The sequence below is a fragment of the Vipera ursinii genome, assembly GCF_947247035.1.
Source record: "Vipera ursinii genome assembly, chromosome: 3".
Classification (NCBI taxonomy): Eukaryota; Metazoa; Chordata; class Lepidosauria; order Squamata; family Viperidae; genus Vipera; species Vipera ursinii.
Window position 1 is genome coordinate 87,099,229 of NC_139516.1, and position 15,118 is coordinate 87,114,346.

Sequence of the window (15,118 nt, forward strand, 5' to 3'; positions counted from 1 at the left end):
TTGTAGAACTATTCTTATTCTGCACTAGCAATTCTCTAATAATATTCTCATGCTCACAGAAATTGGCTATAATACAATGGATAATGGCTGCTGTTTGGTTATACCTGTTTGGTTATACCAATCTCTGCTTAATTAGATGAAATATGACATATCATGCAGCTGCGTTCCCTGGCCTTACACGGCCTTTCCTTTCTTAAGGATGTTTTGGGCAACCTTGCCTTAAGATAAAAAAAATTACAACAGAAAAATATCTGTAGTTTGTTACCTCCATTTGTTCTGAATCTTTTAATGCTTTCCCAGTTGAAGTATGGTTTATCATGGAGCACTTCTTCAATTAATGTTGTCACATTGAGAAACTAGAAATGAAGGGATAGCATTAGAATAGATTGCATGGGTAGAAAGGATGGTATTTGGTTAAAAGTAGGTTGCTCAAGAATTCCTTAATTTTTAAGATTTCTGCTTGATGACATTATTGTGGTTGTCAACAGTTATTCTAGTGCAGCGGTTCCCGACCTTTTCTAAACCCCGCACCCCTAGAACACTTCTGATATGTTCTCGCTCCCTTACAAAAGTTTGAAATAACAGCAATGAATTATGCACATACACTATAATTTTGAAACTTCTAAAACCAAAGTTTTCGCAGCCCTTGGAATATCGTCTCGCACCCCCAGTTGGGAACCCGTTCTAGTGGAACTCATAAATTTTATACAGAGACATTTGTCTATAAGTGATGATGACATATGAAATATATCATTATGATGTGTACATATTGTGCTCAACACAACTGATCCCAATTACAAAAGCCATGTCACTTGTGCAATGGTGTTACATTGTATCGCTTGTGTCCCCTTGGCACTCTCTGCAGATGCCTACAGACACTGAATAATACAAGCAATCGATCTACAATGATTCTGTTGGAATATGAACACACACACACACACACACACACACACACACACACACACACACACACATATATCAACCCAGTGATGCCCTTGATGTGATGTCCCGTTGTCTGGAAGCGGTACAGATTTGGATGGGAGAAAACAGGCTTCGACTCAACCCGGCCAAGACTGAGTGGCTGTACATACCGTCATCTCGTTTAGTCCAAGAGGTTCCATCTCTGACTATAGGAGGAGAGATGTTACCTCCCATTGATAAAGCACGCAATCTGGGCGTCCTCCTAGATTCACGACTCAGTTTTGAAGATCACATTGGAACCGTGGCTAGGGGGGCATTTGCCCAGATTCGTCTTATATACCAATTGCGCCCCTTTTTGGACCGAGATGCCCTACGTACAGTCACCCACGCACTCGTTACCTCCCGTATTGATTACTGTAATGCTCTCTACATGGGGCTGCCCTTGAAGACCACCCGGAGGCTTCAGCTGGTGCAGAATGCAGCTGCACGGGTTGTGATGGGAGCTTCCCGATACTCCCATATTACACCCCTCCTGCGTGAGCTGCATTGGCTACCAGTTGCCCTCCGGGTGAGATTTAAGGTGCTGGTACTTACCTTTAAAGCCCTACATGGCTTAGGTCCGGGATACTTGCAGGACCATCTGCTGCCGGGAACAAATTCCCATCGTCCAGTACGCTCACACAGAGAAGGCCTCCTCAGGGTACCGTCAGCTAGGCAATGTCGGCTGGCGACCCCCAGGGGGAGGGCCTTCTCTGTGGGAGCACCAACCCTATGGAATCAGCTCCCCCCTGAGCTTCGGATAGCCCAAAACCTCCAATCCTTTCGCCGCGGCCTCAAAACACACCTGTTCCACCAAGCTGACCTAGACTGACAGGCATTTTAATTAATTTATATTTAGTATTTTTAATTCATTTTTAAATTCTCTAATTTTTTATTGCACTGATGTTCTCAATTTTCATTTTATCTTGATTTATGTACTTATTATATGTTTTATTGTGAGCCGCCCTGAGTCCTTCAGGAGATAGGGCGGGATATAAATCCCATCAATAAATAAATAAATAAATAAATATTCCAACAGAATCATATATATATCTTCTGCCTTATCAGAGTTGCATTAACTATTTTTGCTTAATTCCTCTTATCAATGGGATTTTTTAAGATGCTTTATTCTGTTATTTGTATAGTTAAGGTGGTGAACATATCTAACGCGTCTCCTTCCTCCTCCTTTTCTCCATCACAGCAACCCTGTTAGGTAAGTCTGGCTGAGCAAAAGTGGCTGACCCAAAGTCATCTAGCTGGCTTTCATGCCTAAGGCAGGACCAGAACTCAGTCTCTTGGTTTTTAGCTTGGTGCCTTAATCATTTACAAACCCTCCATTTATGGGTGTTTAACTGTGAGCTGAGATTCCTGGTTGTTCCTGTCCAAGCCAATCAGAATCAGAAGCCAAGATCAAATCCTACTTTATGAAATGTAATGAGAGAAAGACCAAAGCAAGGAGAACAGGCTTCCTGCTTTGCTCATACAATCTTATGGGCAGGAAGAAGCAAAAATGAGCAACCCAGAAGCACGTAGCAGCATGCTCGTTTGTTCTTTCTAACAACTGGATGTTGTGTGAATAACTGATGTTCAGTGGTAGCTAGAGACAAAAAGAATAACTGCATTAATTTTTTTTGAGCAAAAGAATATACCGTATATGAAAAGGAACAAGCTCGAGGAAAGATATTTAAAATGGTTCTGTCAGTGATTTTTCTTAAGCAATCAAATCTTCTAACACAGTTCAAAAAAATTCATACTGCTGACCAAGAAATATTTAGAAAGGTGCTTCTTAGACTTAAACAGAGTAATTATCCATTGGGCTACTGGTTTATGAACTCAGACAAAAAAAAAAAAGCAATGGGGCGTTGTTTGGGATTACACAGAAGACAACACAGCTGCAAAATATCATAGCCTGAGGCAAAACAGGGACTCCTCTCAGACAGCTGCTAGCATGTAGGAGTTTAGAAAAGTTGGTAGCGAGAGGGCATAACCTTAAAGAAAAAGGAATGAATCTGGAAAATCAGGTCCTTTACGATGATGAAGCCTTTATAAATAGCGAATTGGTAAAAGAGGGAAATACTGAGAGGCTTTTAATTAAATCCAAAAAACAAAAGAGAATGACCGGAGCTGGTACTCACTCTTGGCCAAGGTTAACTCCATGCAGAGAGATTAAAGAAAGGGATGCATGCTTTATTATGTAGTCTATAATGTATACATAAGACCTGTGTAGCAGCTAAGCATCAAACCGAGCTTTCCCAGTCTGGTGTTTTCCAGACATGCTGGAATAGGCTGAGAATTTGGATCATAATACACCAATTCTGGGAAAAATTGTCTCCTGAAAGGCAGCAAGCTGGGGAAGGTTGTTTCCAACCTAATATTCATTGGGGTACGTTTCTTTCCATAGGATCAAACACGAGGAGGTATTTAACTAATAGATTGGATTATGCATGTATATGCTTTCATCAGAGCCACGGGGGACCGCAGAAGAACAAAAAGCATTGTGAGGCTGTTGTGCTGCAAACTCTGTTCCTTTTGCACATGTCTGTAGTATTATAAAACGTGTACAAAAGGGCTGGAGCTTTTTTCCCCAATTATATTCTTAATTAAAAGATTTTCTTAATGTAAAATACAAATATAAATGAAGGCAATGGAAAAAAGGGGGAAGGTGGAGGGGGTGGACGGGGTGAAGTGAAGAAAGAAAAGAAACAAGAGTGACTTCCAACTTCTTTTGATGCAATAAGATACATCATAGAGTTATAATACCAACTTTTTACTCATATCAAATAGCAACTATTAGTCATTTCTATAGTAATAATCCACTTAATCATGCTGCTGCCTTACTCTTCTCACCTGCGCAGATATCTCTGCATTTTGTTGGAGACCTAAGTAAGGATTTGAGAAAGGAGTTAATTTGAGGTTGGGCAGGTTTCAAGCCTAGTGCAACTGTTTTTGTCTTGATTCCCATTAGAACCTCACCGTCTACGTCACGGTGCTAGATTCCAGTCAGGATGTGTTACCGTAGTAAAGAATTAAGCACACACTTAGCCAAAGACTTTTTCCATTAGCTACGTGGTAGAGCAAGTGCTTTAGTTGCAGAAAGACCAAGTTCAATAACTGGCACGTCAGGATAGGACTGATACCATGGTGAGGTGCTTCTAGTCAGTGTGATAACATTAAATCAGCCAGTCTGAGTTTACAGTGTCTCTCTAAATTAAGTTCAAGGATGCCTCATTAACCAATGTTTAAGGTCATACACTCAGCACACAGCCTTCCCCTCATCCCTAGCCCAAAGCTGTCTCTTTCTGAATCAGTGTGGGTGGGAGTGGTTTTTCCCATCTTTTCCTGACACAAGCCAGCCTTCTTATTTCTAGGATAGGTACCTATGCTTCAGTAGTCATTGAGCTGATGACTCGGCAGGAGGTAGATCAGCAGCAGCTCAATGAGGGTGCAGCCCAGCTCCTGTTGGCCACTTTGATTTAAGCAGTTTTCACCACCCAGAGTGATTTGGCTGTTGGGCATTTCTTTCTACCTGGGTTGATAACACGTAGAAAAAAAGCCTCCTTAACTGGAAGACCACTCCGTGGGCAACTTTGGCTGTTGACAATTCATGCAGCATGCCAAACTGTTTGCAGCACAAGCACACTGTCCAATGGTCTGCCTGGCAGCTCCACTCCACCCAATGGATCCCCTGTAATATTTGATACGTGGAGCTCAAAGCACTGCTGGAAATCCATCACGTAGAGAAGGGTAATGCAGGAGGAGCACCCCCATCCACTCTGCAAATCAAACCAAAACAGATCACTATAACTACTAGTCTTAGAGAATTATGGGAATGCAATTGGTAAATGTTTTTATCACCAGCAGGGAAATGTAGTCATCACTTCATCCTAACTTGCCTTGCAGTAAAATATTACAGCAACACTCACCTAATGAACAAGACAGAGTAGAGCCTGGCCATGTAGACTAAAAAAATCCACTCCCCTCCCACAACCAGGAAATAATCTCACAGTCCAATACCTATTGGAGATATTGACCACTTTAGGCTAATGCAGGCACGTCCCATCTCCTCTGGTCAACCTAACACTGTCCCTAAGCATTACTCTGCTGTGGATGATGGAAAATTCTAGTTCTTTGGAAAGAAGCTTTTTCCTGTATATGCGCTCAGTCACTTGTGCTTTGTCGTCTCGATGATACTGTCAATGCTGCTAACATCAGATATTCTTGCTTTGAAAACAGATGGAAATACAGCCATTTTTCGCTATTGCTTTTAGAGTTAGTTGATGCTGGGAGCGGGAATGTGGATGAAAGTCCAGCTGGTCATAACAATAACTCAGCTGTGGGAACCCAAGGTCATTGGGCCCAGAGTTGATAAGAGTTTTGGCAGGCTGGAGAGCTGAGGAGAAAGCCAGTGCTTCAAGCTAATTGGGGAATGTGATTTATTTATTTTATTTTATTTTAATTTATTTTTATTACATTTATATCCCGCCCTTCTCCGAAGACTCAGGGCGGCTTACAAGCTTAGCAGTATGACTGTTTGTATTTATTTATTCATTTATTTATTTATTTATTTATGACTGTTTATTGGAGGAAGGAATTGTGCTTTGTTACAAATGTGACTTTTTAACCATGGCTTAGGAAATCAGCAAAAGTGAAAAACTGTGACATTGGTTTGTTTTACTCACTCAACAATAGATAAGCTATGGCAGGGGTCTTCAGACTTGGCAGCTTTAAGACTTGTAGACTTCAACTCCCAGAATTATTCAGCCAGCAGAGCTGGCTGAGGAATCCTGGGAATTGAAGTCCACTGTCAAGTTTGGAGACCCCTGAGCTATGGCCTCATCAGATTGGCAAATTGCTAAATCACAATTTCCAGTGTCCCATACCTCTTTTCCAGTAAATTCTGGAGTACTTGAAGTTCCCCAACTTTCCTCTAATCTATTGTTAAGCTTATCTATAATTGTCCAGATTTTGGCATTAGTCTGCAAGTCCCTTTCCTTTCTGGTTGATATTCCAATCTACTGTTTGAACTTTGTTCCTTTCCTTTTTTTAATGAAAAACAACAAAAAAAAACCTGGCCATCATACACCAGATAATAATAATAAAAAATTCCTCCCAAGTTCCTTTTTAACTACAGGTGGTCCTACAACTATTCATTTAGTGACTGTTTGAAGTTACAATAGCAGTGGAAAAATTGACTTATGGCCAGTTTTCACACTTATGACAGTTGCAGTGTCCCCATGATTATGTGATCAAAATATGGGCACTTGGCAACTGACATGTATTTATGACAGCTGTATTGCCCTGAGGTCACGTGATCACTGTTTATAACCTACCCAGCTGGTTTCCAACAAGCAAAGTAAATTGGAGAAATCTTGTTCACTTAACTGCAGTGATTTGTGTAACAGCTGTGGCAAAAAGATCATAAAATGGGGCAAAACTCATTTAACAACAGCCTGAGCAACAGAAATTTTGGGCTCAATTGTAGTCGTAAGTTGAGGACTACCTGTATGTTTGATATCCTCACTGTAGTAAATTATTTCCCATAGAAGTGTCACTTTGAATAGTGCAGATTCAAATTATGTGACCATTTCGTGAGATTAACTACACTAATAGAAACCTCCCTGTAAGCCTAAATCACAATTCAATATGACATAAAATAAATCAATTTTAAACCGGCAGATACACTGTTTCAGTAACTACTGATCATATTAATCACAAGTCATAGAGACGCAACAAACAATGAGAACGGTTACCTTTTCATCCTGTCGCCAAATCTGTGATTAGATCGACAGCTTCTCCTCGACAAACAGTAGAGCCCAGCCATATATTGGAGCAGGGCAGTGCAATCAGCCATGGGAACCCATGCTATCTATCGACTGCTTTAACCAACCAATTTCCCAAAGTTGACGGATGGCGCAAATTGCCCTTTCTCCAGGGTAGCAAAATACATAAAAAGGAGAGCTGTTTTCATTTGTTGGCTGCAGTTTCAATTAAGGATGCTTACTGGCTGGCCTACAATGAGCTTTTATTTTTTATTTTTTTAATTTTAATCCCATTTATATTTATTTTATTTATTTTATTTTATTGGATTTGTATACCGCCCTATTCCCGTAGGACTCAGGGCGGTTTACAGGGCAGTTAAAACCAAGAATACAAAAATTAAAAACAATTAAAACAATTAAATTAAATTCAAGCCCCAAGAGTAAATCTAAAACCCAGTTAAATTAACAACCCCACAGTCTGGACCAAACAGATCGAAGAGCCAAGTTTTCAGGTCCCGGCGAAATGAGCAAAGGTCGGGGGCAGTCCTAAGTTCTGTGGGTAGTTGGTTCCATAGGGCAGGCACACCCACAGAGAATGCCCTTCCCCTGGGAATAACCCGCCGACATTCCTTAACCGGTGATACCCTGAGAAGGCCCTCCCTGTGGGGGCGCACAGGACGATGGGAAGATGATGCCGGCAGCAGGTGTCCCCTTAGATAGTCCGGACCCAAGCCATTTAGGGCTTTATAGGTCATTACCAGCACCTTGAATCTCACCCGGAGGGCAACCGGAAGCCAATGTAGCTCACGGAGAAGAGGTGTTACACGGGAGTATCGGGAAGCTCCCATCAAAACTCACGCAGCTGAATTCTGCACCAGTTGAAGCCTTCGGGTGGTCCTCAAGGGCAGCCCCATGTAGAGGGCATTGCAGTAGTCTAACCGGGAGGTCACGAGCGCATGAATGACTGTACATAGAGCATCTCGGTCCAGATAGGGACGCAACTGACGCACCAGGCGAATCTGGGCAAAAGCCCCCCCTGGTCACGGTTCCTATATGATCTTCCAAACTGAGCCGTGAAATCCAAGAGGACTCCCAAGTTGCGAACCCTATCAAGGGGAGGAGGGGTGTGTAATACCTCATCCCCTATTGTTAATGATGGAGAAGGCTGGAGATGCCGGTATGAACAGCCACTCAGTCTTGTCAGGATTAAGACATATCCCGCCCTTCTCCGAAGACTCAGGGCAGCTTACAATTTAAAGCACAAATCAATGTGCTTAGCAATAGCTGTGGCTGGCACAGAGAAGATGTTGTGTGACACATTCTTCTGTGGGCATGGGTTGCCAATGAAGGCAGGGAAAGGGACCCACTGACACTTCCAACCGCTTAGCTCAGGGGTCGGCAACCTCGGCTCTTTTATGACTCGTGGACTTCAACTCCCAGAATTCCTGAGCCAGCTATGCTATGCTGGCTCAGGAATTCTGGGAGTTGAAGTCCACGAGTCATAAAAGAGCCGAGGTTGCCGACCCCTGGCTTAGCTGAACAACTAGAGCTAGCTCCTCTCAAGAGACAGTTTAAAAAAAAAAAACACAACCTCTCTTTTTTCGTTTGGGGGGCGGGAGGAAAGAAAATTATTTTAGAGGTGGAAGATTGCAGAAAACGCTTTCCCAAAGAGCCCCAGGCCAGGGCAAGAGGAGGTCACCATATGCAAATGACCTCACATAGAGGGCCACCGCAGCCTCAAGCCCGGCGCTGGGGCGGAAGCCGAGCAGCCCTAAATCACACTCTGGGAAGGCCGGTGCCCGCCTTGTTCTCCGCCCTCCTCACTCTCTGCAGCTGCCCGACTTGGCAGCGGGCAATCCCGGCGTCGTTCGCCAAGAGCGTCGTGAAACCCCTCAGCCTGGCCGACCGGGCCGCTGTCCTGGCCGGCTGCCAAAAGACCTGGGACGAGCTTTCGCGCCCGATGGTGCGAGCGAGCGCGCGCGCGAGCGGCTCCCCCTTTGCTAGCAGCGGTGCGCGAGCCCTCTCGCGGCGCTCCTCCCGCCCCCTCCCTCCCTCCCTCCCTCCCTCCCTCTGCTCCGGGCAAGGTAAGAGCGGCGGCGCCTGCTGGCTTTGCAAATGCCCGGGATGAGGACGGAGCCGGCTAGGGAAGAGTTGTGCTGCAGAAACTCAAGACAGGTTAACCGGGAGGAAAAGTCCTGCCCGTAGTGCGCAGCTGGTGCAGCCGCCCAGCGTTAGATAGTCCGGCTTGCTGGAGGGGGCAGATCGCGAAGTTGCGTGTGGTTTCTTTCCGGATGGATTGACTGGTCCCCGCCAGGAGTAAAACTAGAGCACGAACTCGTGGAGACGAAAACGGACGGAGATCGTGCATATATATATATTTTTCTTCTTCTTCTTCTTCTTTTTTTCTTTGACGCAGAAGTAAGTGATTCGAATTCAGCGCGGGGTCCTAAATTTGAAAATGCGGGGTTTTCCTTCTGAGTGTTCTGATATAGCGGGTTTGGGATAGAACTTTCCGAGAGCGAGAACCATTTCATCTGCCTATTAATGCAACGCAGACTACGCATATCATCTTTAAACCTAGTTTGAGAGTCAAGTTTGGGCTAGTGGTTAAGGCGCTGGATTAGGAGGAGCTGAGTTCAAGTGTTGTCTTAGGCGCGGACGCCGACTTTAGGTGAATTTAAGGCGAGTCGGCTTCTCTCAATCCTAGGAAGAACGCAGGGGCGAATTTCCGAAAAGGCTGGCTACCAAACTTCAGGGACTCCTTGGGGAGTCAAAGAAACAATAAAGGAAAGAGCTAGTTCAGATGATGCTTACGCATGTCTACCCAATGTCCCGTTAAGATTATCGAGGTAACTATCCCAAAAAACCACAGAATCAAACTTAAAGTTTCCAGTTCAATTACTAAAAGGATCGGATGCTGAAAAGATAGTGTTCTCCCTCCTTTGGTTGGGCATTTTTTGAGTAAAAATGGAGAGTATGTGTATTAAGGGCTGTAGGCATAGAAATTGTGCATACTTTCCCCAACACAATTACCCACAAAGATGTATGATGGTAGGCGAACTGTGATGACTAATAACAAGGAAAGACTGTCGCACTGGAGTGAGCTGGTCATTTGATATATGAAAAGAGAACAGTGCATTTTTAGGTTATTGTTAGCGCAACTCGTTTAAAGATATTCTCAGTTTTTTAAAAAATATACTAGGGTAGGAACGTGATATAATGGCAAAGGGCTGATATGAGTCATTTTAACAATTGGCATTTTTCCCCCTGACTGTACTCATATATTGCATACTTTATTGTTGGGATAATTGGCCAGGTATTTGTAACAAGCTAAAACGGGTTTGATGAAATGGTATTTTTAATTTGATTTCAGGTTTTATAATAAATGCTGTATGATTCACTGGTGAGATCCCCTAATATTACGCTCTTCCCTACAGTAGTAATTCTTAGTCATTTCAACAATCAGTTTTTTCCTGCCTCTCTTTGTTATTTTGTGTCAAGATTAATGTAATTGTTTTGGGATGGGTTTTTTGATTTTTTGTTTTTGGTATTCCACACTTTTTTTTCTCATTTCCCCCCCCAAAAAAAAAATTCACCCAAGATTCTGAATTTCCAATGTATCTCTTACACCGGTTATCCAGGAAACTTGTTTGTCTAAGCCAGATTTCATGTCTCTGTTTTTGTAACTTTGGTAGTGATTAATATGAAATAAAAATGAATTTTCATTTGGGAGAGGTTAATAAAAGAGATATTTGCTTCATTAATTGTCAACTATTGTATATCTTGAGATGTAAGAGTGCCTTTAAGAAACATAACAAAATTTAAAAAAACACTATGAAAATTGAGATGTAATGGAATTTTCCATAAAGACTCCCATTTGACTTTTTTTTCCTTGTAAAATCAACTGGGACCTGAAATACGAATATACAAAGTATTCCTTTATGGAGTACAGGCTTAGAAATAAACCCTTTAAACATTTCTAATTTCTATTATTAATATTAATTTCTATTCTCACCATTCCTTTATCATATTATGGCCAGATTACCTTTTTGCTTCAATAAAATAGTGTGTGGTAGCCTCACTATTATTCTGGTTATTTGTTTTGTTTATTTGTTTGGTCAAGTAATGAATCGCAGGTTGTGTTTGTTTTAGAACAGTGTCTCTCAGCCTTGGCAATTTTAAGCTGTGTGAATTTCAGTTCCCAGAATTCCACAGCCACCATAGTTGGCTGAGGAATTCTGGGAGTTGAAGTCCACACAGCTTAAAATTGCCAAGGTTGAGGATCAATGCTCTAGAGCAGAGGTCCCCAACCTTTTGGGCATCAGGGACCGGTTCCGTGGAGAGAGATTTTTCCATTGACCTGAGGGGACATGGTTTTGTGTGCTGCCTGCATCCTGTGTATGGGGCTTTCCTTATTTGTGCAGACCGCTTGCTGGCCTGCCGCGGCCCGGTACTGGTCCATGGTCTTCTTCTCTGGCTATGATTCACCCTGAACTCACACACTCTCTCTCTTAATTTATGAACGACTGATACAAATCTTAAGCTGCCAGACAACAGAAAGGATTAGGGAGCCATTGTGAGCTGTTGATGCTAAAGCAATACTTTATCTCGGGAGATAGGGAGAGTTGGAATTACCATGATTTCAAAGCCAGATTGAAAACTGCCTTGGATGTCATTGTGAATATGTTTTGTCAACTGCACCTTCGTTATTGGGGCAAATACAGACAGGAAAAATAATCCTGAACCCAATCCAGATAAATTGAACATGTTTAAAGTCCCATAGGAGGCATTTAACTATCGCTTGTTAACTCCAACACTTAAATCAATTTGCCTCGAATGTACCTCCAAAGCATTCCAGTGTGGCTGATGACATTCTTTCCCTGATTTAATTGGATGAGTTAATAAAAACATGGTCTGAGTACACCAATAAGCCACTTTTAGTGGGATTCATTATTTTCTTTTCCCTCTCATCCATCCCCCTCCGAAAGTCCATTCTTTCCAAAGGTATTTAGGTTTACTGAAAGTTAGTTGGCTGGAAAAGTTCACATAGCGTATCCATGACAACTCTCAGAAATCAGGGTGACTGAATGGGGTGAGAACAATGGATGGACTCACCACGCAGAAGAAAAGTCTGTCTAGGGATGGAGAAGGAGACCACAAGCTGCACTCTTATTATTTATGATCCATAAATTTATTATTTAGAACTCTGCAATGGTAAATTACTGCTCTGTTTTACCAAGAGGACAACATGGACATGAATTGAAGTTGAACTGGCCTCGAAGGATATTTTTCTTTATATTATCACTACATTATATGTAAACAAACTTTGTAGGAGCTTTTGTTGAGGTGGCTAGTCTAACTTAGAAGTGAAATAATTAAGCCTTAAAGATTACAGGATTTGGGCAAAACTTTTACTGGTTTAGAAGATGACATTCATTCTGTCGATATCTGGGACATACCACTTTATACCATGAGTAGGTGCTGATTTTCTTTTTCTTCTCTCAGCAAATTTGGTACTTACTGGCTGTACAGAGTAGGATATAATACAGGTAGACCTTGACCTACAACCACAATTGAGCGTAAAATTTCTATTGCTAAGTGAGATAGTTGTTAAGTGAGCTTTGCTCCATTTTATGACCTTTCTTTCCATAGTTGTTAAGTGAATCACTGCAGTTGTTAAGTGAGTCTGGCTTCCCCATTGACGTGGCTTGTCAAAAGGTCACAAAAGGTGGTCACATGACCCTGGGACACTGCAAAGGTCATAAATATGAGTCAGCTGCCAAGTGTCTGAATTTTGAATACATGATCATGGGGATGCTGCAATGGTCATAAGTATGAGAAATGGTCATAAATCACTTCTTCAGTGCCGTTGTAACTTGGAACGGTTACTAAACAAGTTGTTGTAAGCCCAGGGCTACCTGTAGAATGTCTCACATTTCAAGAAGGACTGCAGTGTGATGCTCCAGCATGGCCTAGCACCCAAATCTTTCTTTTTCTCAGTCATTTCTCCTGTTGGATCTATTTTGCCTATGAACAGTTCTTTGAAACTGCACCTATTTTTAAAATCCTCCAATAAACTTAATGTGGCTTTTGAATTATTATTTTTCTTGGTCAACAGAACCATGTCAGATATGCAATGTGACACCTGTCAAATTCCTCACCCACTGATTTTTTTTTTAAAAAAAATTCTTGCCATGTACAAAATGATTCATTGGAGGCTGGACTGCTGGACAGTAAACTCAGCCAGCTTCCTGCATCTCCGTCATTTATAAGAATGCTCTTGAGATACAAAGGCATTTGTAGGCAGTCTGTATGGTAGATGGCTGTATCCCTATATTTCATCCCTGTGAGATCCTCTGCCCCTCCCTCAAAAGACCAAGATATGCTGGGATGAGACCTAACATCTATGGACTGTTTAAATAGCAGAAGCAACTCTTACCAGCTTATTTTATGGCAAATTGTATTTTTGTACTATTTTGGCACAGCCCGCTATGCTAACCATTTCCTGAGTGGAGTTATGGCAGCTCCTCACAATTCCAAGCGTATTTAGCACTCTGAAATACTTGCCCAACTCTAGACTGTCTCTTTATTTCAAGTAAGTCTGATGATAAAGATTGTATTTTGGATCATTCTGACCAGAATTTCAAAACTGTTGGGCTAAAGGTGTGATAACTAAATTCTCAACGAATCAGAACCCTAAAAGTTGTGTAGACGAAGAGTATTTTGGCTAGGATAGCTACCGCTTGCCGGACTGGTGAGCCATGTTGAACCCATCAAAAGGCTAATAACAGCTTCTTATTGGGAACAAATAATATTACTGGGGGCTTTTAAGTTTAAAAGTAAGACAATTAAGAGGGTGTGATAGAAATACAGAAAAAACACTCAAAAGTAGGCTGGTCCCAAAGTCATCCAGTGACATTTAAAGGTGATTGATTCAGCACAGACAAAAGAAACCACTTTTTTATTTCAATGATTGTAGACTTGGCTAGGATAGGGGGTGACAATAACTGGCAGGTTAACTGGCTTTAATAGGTCAATAAGTAAAGGTAAAGGTTCCCCCGCACATGCGTGCTAGTTGTTTCCAACTCTAGGGGCCGGTGCTCATCTCCGTTTCAAAGCCCAAGAGCCAGCACTTGTCCGAGGACGTCTCTGTGGTCATGTGGCTGGCATGACTAGACGCCAAAGGCGCACGGAATGCTGTTACCTTCCCACCGTAGTGGTCCCTATTTTTCTACTTGCATTTTTACGTGCTTTCGAACTGCTAGGTTGGCAGAAGCTGGGATGAGTAACAGGCGCTCACTCTGCTACCTGGCACTCGGGATTTGACCCGTCAAACTGCCGACCTTCTGATCGACAAGCTCAGCGTCCTAACCCACTGAGCCACCGCGTCCCAATAGGTCAATAGACAGATTCATAGAGAATATTGCTTTTAGTAGTTGATATTCATGATAGCTCTTTCCTACAGAAGCAATTTATGAGAGGGTGATGCACTTTTCTGTTCAGTTCTGAATTTTCTCTGGTTGTCCACCATGAGAACAGAATGCCAGACGAGACAGGTCTACAATCTGCTTAATACTCTTTTTTTTCTTCATAATGCTCTGGGCTTGACCACTCCTGTTGAAATATTAATCAACTTTTCTGCAAATAATTTGGGCATGTTAAGCAATGACGTTCTTCTCGGGGAAAAATGAAAGTGCAATTCTCTTTCTTCAAGTGAAGCCAGTTTTCAGTTCAAAAGAACCAAAACTACTAAATTTCATTCTTCTTTGCAGGCTTCTTCTTTTTTTCTTTTCTTTTTTTAAAATTAACCTGTCTAGAAAATGTCTTTCAAGATATTATTGTTTAAACAGAAAATATATGAACCAAGATTAAATGCTGCTGGAACGACCTGGGAAATTTCTAACTTCTAGAGTGGTGCAACACTTTGGATTGAAAGATAAAAATGGGGTTCCTGAGCATACAGTTTCAGCTGTAGTACAGGTAGTCCTCGACTTACAACCACAATTGGGCCCAAAATTTCTGTTGCTAAGTGAGACATTTGTTAAATGAGTTTTGTCCCATTTTACGACCTTGCTTCCCACAGTTGTTAAGTGAATCACTGAAGTTGTTAAGTTAGTAACACGATTGTTAAGTGAATTCCAGTTTCCTCATTGACTTGGCTTGTCAGAAGATCTCAAAAGGTGATCCCATGACCCCGGGACACAGCAACCATCATAAATATGAATCGGTTGCCAAGTGTCTGAATTTTGATCACGTGTCCAGGGGGATGCTACAATGGTCATAAGTTTGAAAAACTGTCATAAGTCACATCTTTTTCAGTGCTGTTGTAATGTCGAATGGTTACTAAATGAACTGTTGTAAATCAAGGACTACCTGTACTCTTTAAAGTGGCTGCATCT

General features: G+C 42.1%; 1 protein-coding gene across 1 annotated transcript in view; it reads left to right on the plus strand.

The window, feature by feature from the left end:
* Positions 1 to 8,862: 8,862 nt before the first annotated feature.
* The window catches only part of BCAR3 (BCAR3 adaptor protein, NSP family member), a 90,051-nt gene continuing 83,795 nt past the window's right edge, over positions 8,863 to 15,118 (plus strand). Inside the window, exon 1 of the mRNA XM_083357511.1 lies at positions 8,863 to 9,137. The gene's annotated coding sequence lies outside the window, so the exon portion shown is untranslated. The remainder of the gene's footprint in view (positions 9,138 to 15,118) is intronic.